Here is a 15,680-nt window from a genome sequence, read left to right as displayed (position 1 = left end):
AGAACTATGGACCAAGGTTCATGACATTGTATAGGAAGCAGTGATCAAGACCATCCCTAAGAAAAAGAAATGCAAAATGGCAAAATTGTTGTCTGAGGAGGCCTTACAAATAGCTTAGAAAAGAAAAGACACAAAAAGCAAAGGAGAAAAGGAAAGATATACACATTTGAATTCAGAGTTCCAAAGAATAACAAGGAGAGATAAGAAAGCCTTCTTCAGTGATCAATGCTATTAATAGCCTTTGCCCTATTGCTGAAGAAGTAAATGTTTTTCCTCCTTCAGTGCAGTTCAGTTCAGTCACTCAGTTGTGTCCAAGTCTTTTGTGACCCCATGGACTGCAACACACCAGGCCCCCCTGTCCATCCGCAACTCCTGGAGTTACTCAAACTCATGTCCATTGCGTCAGTGATGCCATCTCATCCTCTGTTGTCCCCGTCTCCTCCCACCACACCTATTTTAGATCAACTTACAGGAAAGATGTAATTAGTGAATTTCATGGTATTTCATGTGGTTTGAATGTGGCACATGAAAATGTCTATGTCCATGGGACCTTGCTAGAGACAGAGCCTCGTGGTCTGAAAGTTACACTACAGATTCATCTAGACTGAATTTGTCTTCATTTGACTGAGACAAATTAAATAGCAACTGTATGAGACAGTCTTTTGTCCTCATGGAGAACTGAGATGTCTTTTATACATGAACTGCTGTTTTATTATCTTATGATCTTCACTTTAAATTAATGACCTAGTTAATTATGCTTGAATTCAAGTCACATTTCTATACAAATGCTAGTGAGTGGCATTCATATTAACTCTAAAGAGTTCATCAGGATTTGTTTTCTTAAATACCAAGAAAATTAATTATCATGGGGCCAGCAGCAGCAGCATTATTTTAAGGTGTCCTAACTTCAACATTTTTCTCTTCTGCAGAGTTGTGTTTTATAAGAATTGGGTAATTTCAACATATTTGCTCGAGTCTTGTAATCATAAATTAATAAAATACTAGTGAAGGGCATGGAAATTTCCACATTGGCAGACAATCTAATATGCATGTTTTAGAGATAGCTGGGGTTTGAGGAACTTTAGATCACTTTAGTTGACATACCCATGGATTAAAAACATTCTTAAATGGAAATCCATATCATCCAAGTTAGAATCATTGTTGGCTGGTACACAGACAATAGGCATGGGGAAGAAGATTTAAGAAACAGTGTGATTACTCTAGAAACTGGTCTTACAGTAAGTCCCCCCAGGGCTAACTGGGATCAGACTGCTGAACTTTGCCTCTCCTGTAAAGAGTATCTGGAACTGCCACATTTAATAGAGTCACAAGGAAGCTAAACACTGATGCTTCCACTAACATTTTTGTAAAGACTGCTTGTGAGTATCCATCAGTCAAGTGTGCATTTAGCATTGATTTTTTGTGCATAGGCAACTTTGGGAATGACGTAACTTCAGCTTTCCATGCCATGACTATCATCACTTAATGCTCTTTATACCTACACCTTTTATTTGTACTCCTTTGCTGTGGAAATCAGCCACTAAGAGAGATGTGTACACTGGGAGAAGAGGGGAGAAGGAAGCCAAGATGGTAAGGCTCTGGGCTCTACTTCCCACTGTAAACAGAATGTCAATTTTATGCCTCATCATTCTGTATAAAATTGCATTTGGAAAAAAATTTCACTGCTAATTGTAATGGTATTTCAAGTATAGTACATGTAATCATGATTTTATTTATAATATAGCATAAATTTAGCATACGTTTAAATATATATATTTAAATATATATTATGTATTTAAAATAAAATATAGTATAATATGGCATAAAATAAATTGCGTATTATACTATATTATTTCACTATTTCAAATTACTCATAAATATATTCATTAAGGTGGAGTTAGCAGTCTTAGTACATATGGTTTCCTTTACCCAACACAAGCCATTTAAAATAGCAGATAAAAAAAGGTATCTAAAACTAATCCAGCCACAACACATGGGTGGGTGCGGATTCACAATGCTATCAATAGAACAGAAATTTTTGTAAGACAGAGGCAAATTGATAAACTTATCCTACCAGTAACCTGACGTGAATTCTTATTACTCTAATGCTTTATTCTCTTGGCTCAGCTAATAGAAAAAATATGATGTATTGTTGTTATTTTATTTGGCAGGTTTCTTTGTTACTAATTTCTATTTCCTATTTATTCCTTTGACCATTTTTAAAAAATGGAATCATTGATATTTTCTTATTGATTAATCATAAAATTATCATTATTTGGCCACCAATGATATTTGACCTTTTTTCTAGCTATTTCTCTGTTTGCACTTAAATTTTTTCTTTGTAGTATTTGTGTTTTTAATCTGTAAGATGGGAGAAAGTGTTAAACATATATTGTCTGTAATTTTAAAACACCTCAAAAGTTAAAAGCAGTGAAAAAGATTCACAACTTCATGGTGGGAAGCTATATTCTAAATTCGTAGTGTATATAGTCATGATATCAATAATGTTAATGAATTCCAGTAATACTTATTATTGCATTTGATTCCTAAATTGTATAGAAAGATTAAATTGATTATCCCCTCTTTCAACATTTTTAATTGTATGTTACTATCCAGATTTTGAATACCTCATATATCATAAAGAAATAGATTTAGATTTTTTGAACCTTCAATTTGACAGTATCTTTCATTTTTTAAATGAATGTAATTATCTTTGGCTATGAAGTGTGATAATTCACTCATACTGTTCTTTGGAATTAAAGGCATTTCAGACAATTTTGGGCAGCTCATTGGTTATGAGTGGGATGTTGTTATGAGGAGTAACTTCGTTTAATTATTATTATTTGAATTACTGCATGTAGATTGTATTATTCTTCTGTGAAAAGAGCTATAAAAAGCTTTCAGTTTTTAAGGAAGCTCTGAAGGAAATATTAAAGCATATTTTCATGTTAAGGGAAATTTTCACGTATTTAGAAATAGATAATCTTACTGAGCTTTACAGTTACAACTATGTCAATGGCCAAAAATCTGGGTTGAATCTATGCTGGAATCCATCCAAAATGATAATGATAACTTAAATTGCATATTACTATTATAATATACATTACTTATAATTATCTATCAATGTTATATAAGTATATATTATGTATATTATTATATGATGTATTATGCATGTTAATTAATTCAGTCATGTCTAACTCTGTTCACCCTTATAGACTGAAGTACTCCAGGCTCTTCTGTCCATGGGATTCTCCAGGCAAGAATACTGGAGTGGGTTCACTCCCTGGGTTGAGAAGATCTCCTGGAGAAGGAAATGGGAACCCACTCGAGTATTCTTGCCTGGAAAATCCCATGGATGGAGGAGCCTGGTGGACTACAGTCCATGGGGTCGGAGGAGAGCATGGCAACCTACTCCAGTATTATTGCCTGGAGAATCCCATAGACAGAAGAGCCTGGCGCGCTTCAGTCTATAGAGTTGGAAATTATTTTCTTTACACTTAGATTTCCTTTATATGTATATTATTCAATTAAATATCTGATATTTGTAGCTAAAATGATCCACGTCATTTAAATGAAAATGAAATTCATTGGTTCACAAATTTCATTTGGATTCTCACTCAATACAATCAGAGTATTCTTTGCCAATTTCTTCACTTTTTTTATTCTGTTTGCTGGCTTTATTCTCAGACAAGCAAGGTGATCAAATAGCTCCAAGCTTTTATCTAACCTTTTAAGCAATCTAGAGGAAAGAGATCACCTCACCTTGGAACTTTTAGGAAACATCACAGGAGTGGCTTTGATTCACATGACTGTCCTAAAACAATCACTGTGTTCAAGGGGATGTGGCACTTCGATCAGAAAAACCTATACTTTTGTCTATATCTGAAGCCAAAGAACGACTTCATGTGCAGAATGAGTTCTCTAAAGGGAAACCAAAGTCCTGATATCAGAAAGGGGAATGGATACTGAGGAAACAAAAGCACTAGATATTCTCAGTAATCAACCAGGAGACTCCCACTAGGTACCATGTGCTTTATTTAATTCTACTTCCCACCCCACAAATTGATGAGAAAATGTATTGAGATATCCTATCCAGGACTAAAGTTACACACACATCTGTGTCAAATACAGATAATATGTAATTTATATTATCTGAAAGTCTTAATAAATATTATTACAGATACATTATTTAAGACATCAGTATAAATAGGATCAGATAACTATGATGGGAATGATTCTCTACTGCAGAAAGCAGAGGCTCCAAAGACAAAGGTTTACTTGGATGAGAGGAGACCAAGTTCTCACTGACACCATTCACAGCATGAAGAGCTGGCCTAAAAACTAAATGCAAACTAGTACAGCCACTGTGGAGAACAGTGTGGAGATTCCTCAAAAAACTGGAAATAGAACTGCCATATGACCCAGCAATCCCACTGCTGGGCATACACACTGAGGAAACCAGAACTGAAAGAGACACGTGTACCCCAGTGTTCATCACAGCACTGTTTATAATAGCCAGGATATGGAAGCAGCCTAGATGCCCATCAACAGATGAATGGATAAGGAAGCTGTGGTACATATACACAATGGAATATTACTCAGCCATTAAAAAGAATACATTCAAATCAGTTCTAATGAGGTGGATGAAACTGGAGCCTATTATACAGAGTGAAGTAAACCAGAAAGAAATACACCAATATAGTATACTAACACATATATAAGGTATTTAGTCAATCGGTAAAGATAACCCTGTATGTGAGACATCAAAAGAGACACAGATAAATAGAACAGTGTTATGGACTCTATGGGAGAGGGCGAGGGCGGGATGATATGGGAGAATAGCATTGAAGCATGTAAATTATCATATGTGAAACTTATCGCCAGTTCAGTTTCAACGCATGATACAGGGTGCTCGGGGCTGGAGCACCGGGATGGGATGGGGAGGGAGGTGGAAAGGGGGTTCTGGAAGGGGAAAACATGTACACCCATGGTGGATTCATGTCAATATATGGCAAAACAAATAAAATATTGTAAAGTTAAAAAATAGAAAATAAACTAATTAAAAAAAAAAAAAAAAGCCAAAAAAAAAAGAAAAAAAACCTAAATGCCCGAAAGCCTGGTATCAGGTCTAGACCAGAAAGGGAAACATTGATAAGTAGAATTTTAAGTAGAATGAGATTATTATAACTGAAAACGTGTGACCTAATATGTAAAAATTTCCTGATAAGATATTTGTATCGGTCTTTAATTTTAAAAACTAGAATTTCAATCTTAAGTGGTTTGGGACTTGAAGTGTTTACAGGATTTGAGGTGTTTAGTCTTCCCTTCCCTCCTGGGCTAGTCTAATTTGGCTGTTTCCCATTCTCTAAAGTTTCTACACTCCAGTCATTGAGCACCTTTTCTGCAGGTCATTGATTCTGTTCAACTTTTTTCTTTTTTTGAATGATAATTGCTTTACAGATTTTGTTGTTTTCTGTCAAATCTCAACATGAATCAGCCATAGGTATACATATATCCCCTCCCTTTTGAACCACCTCCCATCTCCCTCCCCATCCCACACCTCTAGGATGATGATACAGAGCCCCTGTTTGACTTTCCTGAGCCATACAGCAAATTCCCATTGGCTGTCTATTTTATATATGGTAATGTAAGTTTCCATGTTACTCTTTCCATACATCTCACCCTCGCCTCCCTTCTCCCCATGTCCATAAGTCTATTCTCTATGTCAGTTTCTCCATTGCTGCCCTGTAAATAAATTCTTCAGTACCATTTTTCTAGATTCCGTATATATGCATTAGAATACGATATTTATCTTTCTTTTCCTGAATCACGTCGCTCTGTATAATAGGTTCTAGGTTCATCCACCTTATCTGAACTGACTCAGATGTGTTCCTTTTTATGACTGAGTAATATTCCATTGAGTGTATGTACCACAACTTGTTTATCCATTCTTCTGTCGATGGACATCTAGGTTGCTTCTATGTTCTAGCTATCATAAATAGTACTGCACTGAACAATGGGATACATGTGTCTTTTTCAATTTTGGTTTCCTCAAGGTATATTCCTAGGAGTGGGATTGCTGTGTCATATGGTGGTTTTATTCCTAGTTTTTTAAGGAATTCCTATGCCATCTTCCATAGGACTGTATCAATTTACATACCCCCCAACAGTGCAAGAGCATTCCCTTTTCTCCACACCTCGCCAGCATTTATCGTTTGTAGACTTTTTAATGATGGCCATTCTGACTGGTGGGAGATGATATCTCATTGTAGTTTTGATTTACGTTTCTCTACTAATGATCTATGTTGAGCATATTTTCATGTGTTTGTCAGATCATTGATTCTGAATCTTACTTTTTCTTCCTTGCTATTGGTGGCATTGTATTTGTAGGTGTTCTTTGCCCAGAAAGTATCTACACCTTCTATGGCAACTTCAAGAATCTATCCAATCTCCTACCTCTGCCCCATATAAACCCTCTCCTTCAGATAGTCTAATGTAGTTACTGACACCCTCCTAACACGCACACACAGACACACACACCCATTTATTTCTTAGACTAGAGTTTTTCTGGGCATGGAGAGGAACCAATTGGATTTTCTTTTAAGAACACTGAATAAATTCACTTTAAGTCAGAACCCCTCCCCCTCCAAGTTTCCAAGTATTTGAGTGTTGATTTTAATGATAAAATTTATCCTCAGAGCAGTCAGGGCACATTAGCCCCTCTTTATGGGCCACATTATTCCCCTACATTACCACATAAAGACCTGATTTTCTTGCATTTTTCCCCAGAGATATTTGGGTTGTATCCATTATAAAATTTTAAATGTAGAGTAAATATTTTTCTTTCCATAATGAGGCTCACAGATTTCAGGAATCTAAATAATCCAGAGGATAATCAATCATTCCAATTTGGTTTTAACAAGAACCACCTTTAGTGCCTATTGATTTTCATCTTGACAGTCAGTTGCACATAGGGAAGGGGGATTGGATGCCATCATGGTTCCCATGCTGGCTTCCTGAGCCTCAGGAAAAATCTATACTGCACACCTTAGAAAAGCAAATATTATATAACATGCCTTACCTTCACGTCTTCTTCAACTTGACCCCAGTCTTCCTTTTCAGTCACATCTCCTATGCCTGTCCTACGTGAACCCTCTCCTTCAAACATTCTGGCCAACATACTGCAACACCAGAATGTTATATTAATTTCCCAGGCAGATACTTTATTGCCTCTCTCAAGACTTTCCTAAACATTCCAAGTAACATCAATATCTTATCCTTGACCTTCTAAACCAGAGAGAACAATATACCCATGGGGTACAACTCCCAGCTCCACAAGTCACTGCATTCTTTCTGTTAAACTCAAATATATTTGTTACATTATGTGTTGTACTACTGATTGGCTTGTTGACTCTCTCACTAGAATGAAGGTGGGGCCTTTTGACATTTTTGTTCACAGGTATATCCATAGCATTTAGAATAGTGCCTACATATAGGAGGCTACAAAATCACTGCTGATGGTGATTGCAGCCATGAAATTAAAAGACACTTACTCCTTGGAAGGAAGGTTATGGCCAACCTAGATAGCATATTTAAAACCAGAGACATTACTTTGCCAACAAAAGTCCATCTAGTCAAGGCTATGGTTTTTCCAGTGGTCATGTATGGATGTGAGAGTTGGACGGTGCAGAAAGCTGAGCGCAGAAGAATTGATGCTTTTGAAGTGTGGTGTTGGAGAAGACTCTTGAGAGTCCCTTGGACTGCAAGGAGATGCAATCAATCCATCCTAAAAGAGATCAATCCTGGGTGTTCATTGGAAGGTCTGATGTTGAAGCTGAAACTCCAATACTTTGGCCACCTCATGCAAAGTGTTGACTCATTGGAAAAGACCCTAATGCTGGGTAGGATTGGGGGCGGGAGGAGAAGGGGATGACAGAGGATGAGATGGTTGGATGGTATCACTGACTCGATGGACATGGGTTTGGGTAGACTCTGGGAGTTGGTTATGGACAGGGAGGCCTGGCGTGCTGCAATTCATGGGGTCGAAAAGAGTCAGACATGACTGAGCGACTGAACTGAACTGATAGGAGGCACTCAATAAAAGTTTGGCAAATAAATATGGCTCAGAATCTTTCTCAAGCCAGAATTACTGTCTAGCACTGTCAGTTAACAAGTGTTAAAATTCAAGATGGAATTATCTTTTCCACCTGTATTTGCCACTTGTCTTAGGCTACAATGTATTCCATTTTCTCTCATGAATGTGTCTTATCTCCTCGATTACTAGACAACTGAAATTCCATAATTATATAGTATTACCTATAATTACTTTTTTAAAAAGGAGGATGCATGATGAATAACACAGATGCCAACAGTTTTCAGTTCCTGGGTTTCTACTGTAGTGCTTTTATAGTGTGTCCTCTTAGCTAGGTTGAAGTACATCTCCAGACTTCTCTTTTGTGTGTGTTTCTGGTTTGGGTAGGCCAAAAAAGAGTTTCTCCTGTGAGATTTGGAGGAAAGACATGAAGCAGCAGCTATTTGATGGTCTTTCACATCCACTTGCTTACCTCACTGGCCTGAGGCAGAGATTTGGGTTGACACAGCCCCATCTTTCTCTGACTTTCTTATTGGACTCCTGAGCCAGTTGTGTGTTTTTAGTTCTAGCTTCTGAGGGACACTCAGACCACCAAGGCCATTGCCAATAGAAACTAACACAGGGTTTAGTTTGTCTTCCTAAATCCAGCTCTTGCTTGTGGATACTAGCGTGCTTTTGTTCTCCAGAACTAGATACCTGTCTGTTCTTCCTGCCTGCCTGAATTATGGGCTTCAAGCTCTAGCACGAGTCAGGGGACAGCAGTCTTGCAGAGAGTGTTTAACCAGCTCCCAGAGGTGCCTAATGTCAAATCCTTGTTCAAATGCCTGTCTATCCACCCATCCATCCACTTGGACCCTTACTGATACACCTTCTGTATGCCAAGAACTGAGTTTGGCAACTGTATCTTCAGTAATTTCAACAGCAGTATATGTTATAATTATCCCCATGTTTTCAGAAGATTGAAAACCACATCTGCTTGGTTCCCAAAACTGTTATCTTTTTGTACTCCCTACAGTCTTAACTGCAAATTCTTTTCTCAAAATATTTATAAAATAAAACATTTCTGCATCATAAATATATTAACATGATTCCACTAGCTCCTGCCAAATTATTTTGAGGCCAAAAAAAAAAAGTCAATGAAAAACAAAACACATACAGAAGAATGTTTCCCTTCACTGAGGTCCATCTCAAACTTTTCCAGTGTGAGCTTTGAGAACTTGGATGAATTTTGATTGAGGCACCAATTTTAACATTGGCTCAGCATCTTAAAATTGAAAGCCTGATCTCCAAGATTGCCCCTGACTGTATAAAACAAATAAAAACCTTAAATGAATAAGGTCACTATTTATACTTGCATCAGGCTTTTAACCTGAATGTGCCCTACTTGGTTTTTAGGAAGTATTTATTTCTGAATCTTCACTTCAAGAATAAAATAACATCTCTCTTTTGAAGGTGATGGTTTTAAATTTATGCCAAACAAAATATTCTGTATATTTTTTTATTTTTATGAGACTAAACAATGGCTTCTTTCCTACCCCAGCTCTCACCTCAGATTATTATGATTGATTATCAGCCGAAGAGAAATCTCTGCATTGGGAAAATACATGTAAAGTGCTTTAAAATCATGCTTAGAACACAGTAAGTTTTAGCTCTCGTTATTAGTTCTTATTATTTTCATGTTAAGTATCATCTTATACCATTATTTTGTTGGAGCTGCTTAGATACTTTTTGGGCTTTCCAGGTGGGACTAGTGGTAAAGAACCTGCCTGCCAATGCAAGAGATGTAAGAGACACAGGTTTGATTCCTGCATCAGGAAGATACCCCAGAGAAGGGCATGGCAAGCCACTCCAGCATTCTTGCCTGGAAAATCCCATGGACAGAGGAGCCTGGAAGTCTATGGTCCATAGAGTCACAGAGTCAGACATGACTGAAGTGACTTAGTGCATGCACACACACAGACTTTTCACTTAATCTCAACCAAACAAATTCTGCATTCCAAAGTCCCCACTTGATTTCCATATTTAGATCTTTAAGAATAATGGGGAGGCGTCCAGTGTGTATGTTGTACTCCACAGGGCTAGTGGAGGGCACAAGAAGTTCTTCTATTTTGTTTCATTTTTCTTTTTTAAAAATTGTAGTCACAGTTGCTTTACACTGCTGTGTCAGTTTCTACTGCAGTTTCTACAGCAAACTAAATCAGCCATACATAGACATATATCCCCTCTTTTCTTAGATTTCCTTCCATTTAGATCACCACAGAGCACCAAGTAGAGTTCCTATACAGTTGGTTCTCATTAATTATGTAATACATAGTGTTGTGTATATGTCAATCCCAATCTCCCAGTTCATCCCACACTCTCCATTCCCTCCTAGAATCCATATGTTTGTTCTCTACAACCATGTCTCTATTTCTACTGTGCAAATAAGATCATCTATACCATTTTTTTTATTATACCCGTATGTGTTAATAGATGATATTTGCTTTTCTCTTTCTGACTTATTTCACTCTGTATGACCAACTGTAAGTCTATCCATGTCTCTGCAAATGACCCAATTTCTTTCCTTTTATATGGCTGAATAATATTCCATTATATATATATATATTTATATTTATACACACACACACACACACATCTTCTTTATCCATTCCCCTGTTGATGGACATTTAGATTGCTTCCATGTTCTGGCTATTGTGAATAGTGCAGCAATGAACACTGGGGTATATGTTCTTTTTGAATTGTGATTATCTCTGGGTATGAGTTCAGGAGTGGGATTGCTGGATCATATGATAGTTCTATTTTTAGTTTTTGTAAGGAACCTCCATACTGTTTTCCATAGTTCTTTATAAGGGTAAGCTTCCTTTCTGCCTCAAACTGACAAATGGGAGGTAGAGTGTTCATCCTTGGAATAGGTCAGCATCACACAAACTAGATTCCTAGAGAACTAGTGTTTTCTAGTTCCACTGTGGAATGAAAACAACAACATGTCTTTTGGTTTCCAATATTATGGGCTAATGCCCCCTCTCCATAGAAATGATTGACAAATTGGGTTTACCGTGAATGATTTATTGCTTCAATAGCAAACTCATTCAGCTTGCAGATAAGTTATTCACTCATTCATTCATTTGTTCATACAGATAGACATTTAGCTAAGACTTATCAGACCCTAACTCTATAGTTGAAAATGCAAATCATGTTTGGAGGGGTAAAAGGAAGATTAAGTCAAATAATGAAAAAGAACAGAAATTAGAGAGGTTTGGATGTATCTTTTGGATGGCAGTCTAAAGCCAGCTCCAATATGGTGCTAACAAGCCATTTAATGATACGATTTCTCATTAGTGATAATTCATTAGCTCATCAATATTATGCATGTCTGTTAATCACTTCCTGGATATGTCTCCCTCTGAAGGACCACAAAATGAGATTTTCAACTTTTCAAAACAGTTTTCACCCTTTTCCCCTTGAATTTATCTAATGTTTTATGCTTCTCAAAAAGAGTTGACACAGATAATCAGATAAACAGATTTTCTCCATACAGTGGACCTAAGAGGCCCAAAGAGTCATTATTGTTAACTTTTTCTACACATGAGTCATCTGTTATCCATCAAGTAAAGGGAGGTTAAGGACAGGTCGTTATGAAATAAAGTGGAACTGGAATTAAGGGTCCTGATTTCCAGCCCCATTTAATATTCATGATAGAACTATCCAAAGTAAGTATTTAGTAAACATTTGCTGATTGCACGCTCTGCCTCACTCTGTGTTAGTGATAGACTGTGATACTTGCTGATTGTCAGTTAAACACAGAGAGAGTCATAAAGAATCTAGTTTTAGGGAATTCCCTGGTGGCCCAGTGGCTAGGACTTTGCCTTCCAATGAAGGGGGTGTGGGTTGGATCCCTGATCAGGCAGCTAAGATGCTACATGCCTCACAGCCAAAAATCCAAACATAAATCAGAAGCAGTGTTGTAGCAAATCCAGTGAAGACTTTTTTAAAAAAAAGAATCAGCCTGGGCGCCACCTCCAGAGCCTCTGATTCAGCAATTTGAGGTGAGTCTTAAGAATCTGCTTTTCTAGGAATTCCCTGGTGGTGCAGTGGTTAAGACTCCATGCTTTCACTGCCAAGGGTCAGGGTTTGAATCTGAGAATCCCACCTAAGGTGAGCTGTACAGCCAAAAAAAATCTGGCTCTAAAAACAAATCAGGTAATGGAAAAGTTCTAGAACTAGACAGTGGTGATGGTTGAAAACATTGTGAATGTATTTAGCAGGACTGCATTGTAAGTCTAAAATTGTAAATTTTATGTTATGTTCATCTTAACACAATTTTTTAAAAAAATGGTAAAAATGCAGGGTTATTTTCATTCTGAGTACAGAAACCACCAAAGAGAGGGAGGAGTACAGATGTCCAGGTGGCTACTGTGAAGTGAAAATGTTAGTCGCTCAGTTGTGTCCGACTCTTTGCGACCCCATGGCCTGTAGTCTGCCAGGTTCCTCTGTCCATGGAATTCTGCAGACGAGAATACTGGAGTGGTTTCCCATTTCCTTCTCCAGGGGATCTTCCTGACCCAGGGATCGAACCCAGGTCTCCTTCATTATACGCAGATTCTTTACCATCTGAGCCACCAGGGAAGATATCAGTCTCCGTAAGGAGGAGTCTTATTGTGGAGAAGAGGTGGCAAAATGATACCTCATAGTCCCTTCCAAAGCTTCAGTTTTGTGTTTCTGATATTCTAGCTGATCAGCATCTTGGTTTAGGTTGCATTTCTTCTGAGAGACAATTTCTTTTCATTCGACTTCAACAATTTTTATCAAAAGACTAGCACATGGACTTGGTTCTCAAAGAGATCACAGTCCTCTGGGACTGAGAATGTATTCCATATAAGTGTTTAAATAAAAACAAAAAACAGAACCCATTAGCAGTAAGGCATTTTCAGTGCAGTTTCCCTGGTGGCTCAGACAGTAAAGAATCTACCTGCAATGTGTGAGACCTGGGTTTGATCCCTGGGTTGGGAAGAAATCTGCTGGAGAAGGAAATGGCTACCCACTCAAGCATTGTTGCCTGGAGAATCCCCATGGATGAAGGAGCCTGGTGGGATACCGTCCCTGGGGTCACAAAGTCAGACACAACTGAGCAGCTAGCACTTTTCACTTACTTATTCAGTGAAGACTTAAGGTGTTTTTGTTGAAAGTTGGCTCCTAACTTTGTTGAGAGTTCTTATATTGGGCCCCAAGCAGTCCTGACAACCATATCAGAAGTTAACTCATTGGTGCTGAAATAATCTTCATTCAGATGTTCAAAATATTTTGAATATTTCTCTGTATCCAACTAGGAGAACACTTCTTTTTCCTCACCACACTTTAATCCTCAGCTTTCTTCTGTTCTCTTTTGCCATAATGTATTATAGGCAACCTAGTTTACAACCTATAATCAGCTTTCTCTGTATTGAAAAAAGAAAAAAAAAAAATGATGCCACAAAAAAAAAAGGGAATCAGCATTGGCTGTTTTATTTAATTTTCCTCATCGATGAGATTTCCTGCTTTAATGATGTAAAGGCCTTGGAGCAACTCCCTGTAGGGTGTTTGAAATGTTTCCTGTTTTAGGTTCATCACCATCTGCGCACTGTGCCTGTGGTGTGGTCTGTTCACGCACACAGCCAGACTCATTCCTGAAGTCCACTGGTGGTAGGGGTCAGGAGAATGGCTTCTGATACTCACCTGTGACCCTAACTGTGAGAAGTGAGCCAGAATGAATTAGACAGAAACAGATCGGTCTGACTTTATTTCATTAACAATCTGTTTAACTTGCTAACTCTGTTCTTTTATTTCGTATGGAGAATTACTGTTATTTTGTGTATCATATGTTTGGAGAACAGTATGTATTTAATGTCACATAATCTTAAAAACCCTTGCAGTCTCCAATAAGGAGACAGCTTGCTGGCCTATTAGACAGACAGCTTGCTGGCCTATTAGAAAGTATGTTCCTGGAAGGGAAGGTATTTAAATCCATTTTTTCTGCATCACCACATTATGAGCCAATACGAGCTCATTTCCTCAGATACTTGAGTGCTGAGATACTTAGCAACAGATGGAGCTTACCAGTGGACCTCACGTTGCCTGCTAGGTTTTCCATGGTCCTCCAGGAGCTTAACTGTGACTCTCAGCCTGATTCAAGAAAATTCTGGCTTCTCTTTATGCAGCAAGTCCCTCAAGATTCAACCACAGGCCTAGGATCTCATTAGCCACATGAAACTACCTTTCTTCTTATACATTTAGTTACAGCATTTCTGTTGGATTAAATAAGAGGACAGAAGAAGAGTAAGTTGTGGATAATAAATTCTGTAAAATTTAAAAATGAACTAATCAGCCTGAGCAAAAAAAAAAAAAATGGTCTAGGAGAATGTAAAGGGGCCAGACTATTGATGAACATGTTGGGAAGCTGGTGCTCTTGTTCTGAACATCACAGGATCACACACTGGCCATCATTTATTCTGACTGGTTGGTGCCTTTGCCATAGGATTGGTGAATTTTCTTCTACTTTTTCTAATTTTTAACTCCTTTTATTTATTTTTCTAGTTTTATTGAGATATAATTGACATATATAACATTGTGCATGTTTAAGATGTACAATGTGATTTGGTACACATATAGATGTATATATATAGTGAAACAATTATCACAGTAAGTTTAGTTAACATCCATCATGTCAATAGTGATATTTTTTCTTGTGATGAGAATTTTAAGATCTACTCTTAGCTCAGTTGGTAAAGAATCTGCCTGCAATGCAGGAGGCCTGGGCTCAATCCCTGGGTTCTTAGGAAGATCCCCTATATGGCTGCCCACTCCAGTATTCTGGCCTGGAGAATTCCATGGACAGTATAGTCCATGGGGTCTAGTCCATGGGGTCACAAAGAGTCGGATACGGCTGAGACACTTTTTAGCAACTTTCAAATATATAAACAGTATTGTTGCCCTATGCTCCCTCATTCCCCGCCACCCCCACCCCCACCCTCTGTCTCTGGTAACCACTTGTTACCAAAACTCTGTTGTCTCTATAAGTTTTGTTTTTTTAGATTTCTCACATAAATGAGACCTATGTAAATTGTCTTTCTTTGTCTGACTTATTTCACTTAGCATAATGCCCTCAAGATTAATCCCTGTTGTTGCAAGTTGCAGGATTTCCTTTTTTATGGCTGAATAATATTCTGCCGCTATATACACACCACATTTTCTTTATCCATCTCTCTGTCTATGGAAGCTTAGGTTGTTTCCATGCCTTTGTTTTTGTAAATAAATCTGCAAGGGACATAGGCATAGTTTGTTCACAAACTTGGGAATTTCCTGGGTAAAATCTGAAACAAGCTCCCGTACATAGAAGGCAAGGAAAGACTGAAGATGCAGAGAACTCCATGTTGGCAAGTGTCAGGTTTAATAAGCAAACATATATGAGACTTATCTTGGGTGACCATAAGATGAATAATCTCCATACCTGCCTGCCAGAATCTTAAATTTTTTGTTGAGTCCTTAACTCAGTTCAGACAAGTATGCAGTCTGGGTGGCCTCAGCAACACATTACTCTCTCAAGGCTACATGC

At 37.8% G+C, this 15,680-nt stretch overlaps 1 protein-coding gene across 3 annotated transcripts in view; it reads left to right on the top strand.

Annotated features, from left to right (window-relative positions):
- LOC145539478 (uncharacterized) overlaps positions 1-15,680 on the top strand; it is a 702,259-nt gene that overhangs the window by 542,086 nt on the left and 144,493 nt on the right. For 2 of the 3 annotated variants that reach the window (XR_014077848.1, XR_014077852.1), the window contains exon 9: positions 9,633-9,730. The exons of the other annotated variant lie outside the window; for it this stretch is intronic. The gene's annotated coding sequence lies outside the window, so the exon portion shown is untranslated. The remainder of the gene's footprint in view (positions 1-9,632; positions 9,731-15,680) is intronic. 3 annotated transcript variants of the gene reach the window in all.

The sequence above is a fragment of the Giraffa tippelskirchi genome, chromosome 2, assembly GCF_054371585.1.
Source record: "Giraffa tippelskirchi isolate mGirTip1 chromosome 2, T2T-mGirTip1v1.2.pri, whole genome shotgun sequence".
NCBI classification, from domain to species: Eukaryota; Metazoa; Chordata; class Mammalia; order Artiodactyla; family Giraffidae; genus Giraffa; species Giraffa tippelskirchi.
This window is presented reverse-complemented; position numbering and strand designations above follow the sequence as displayed.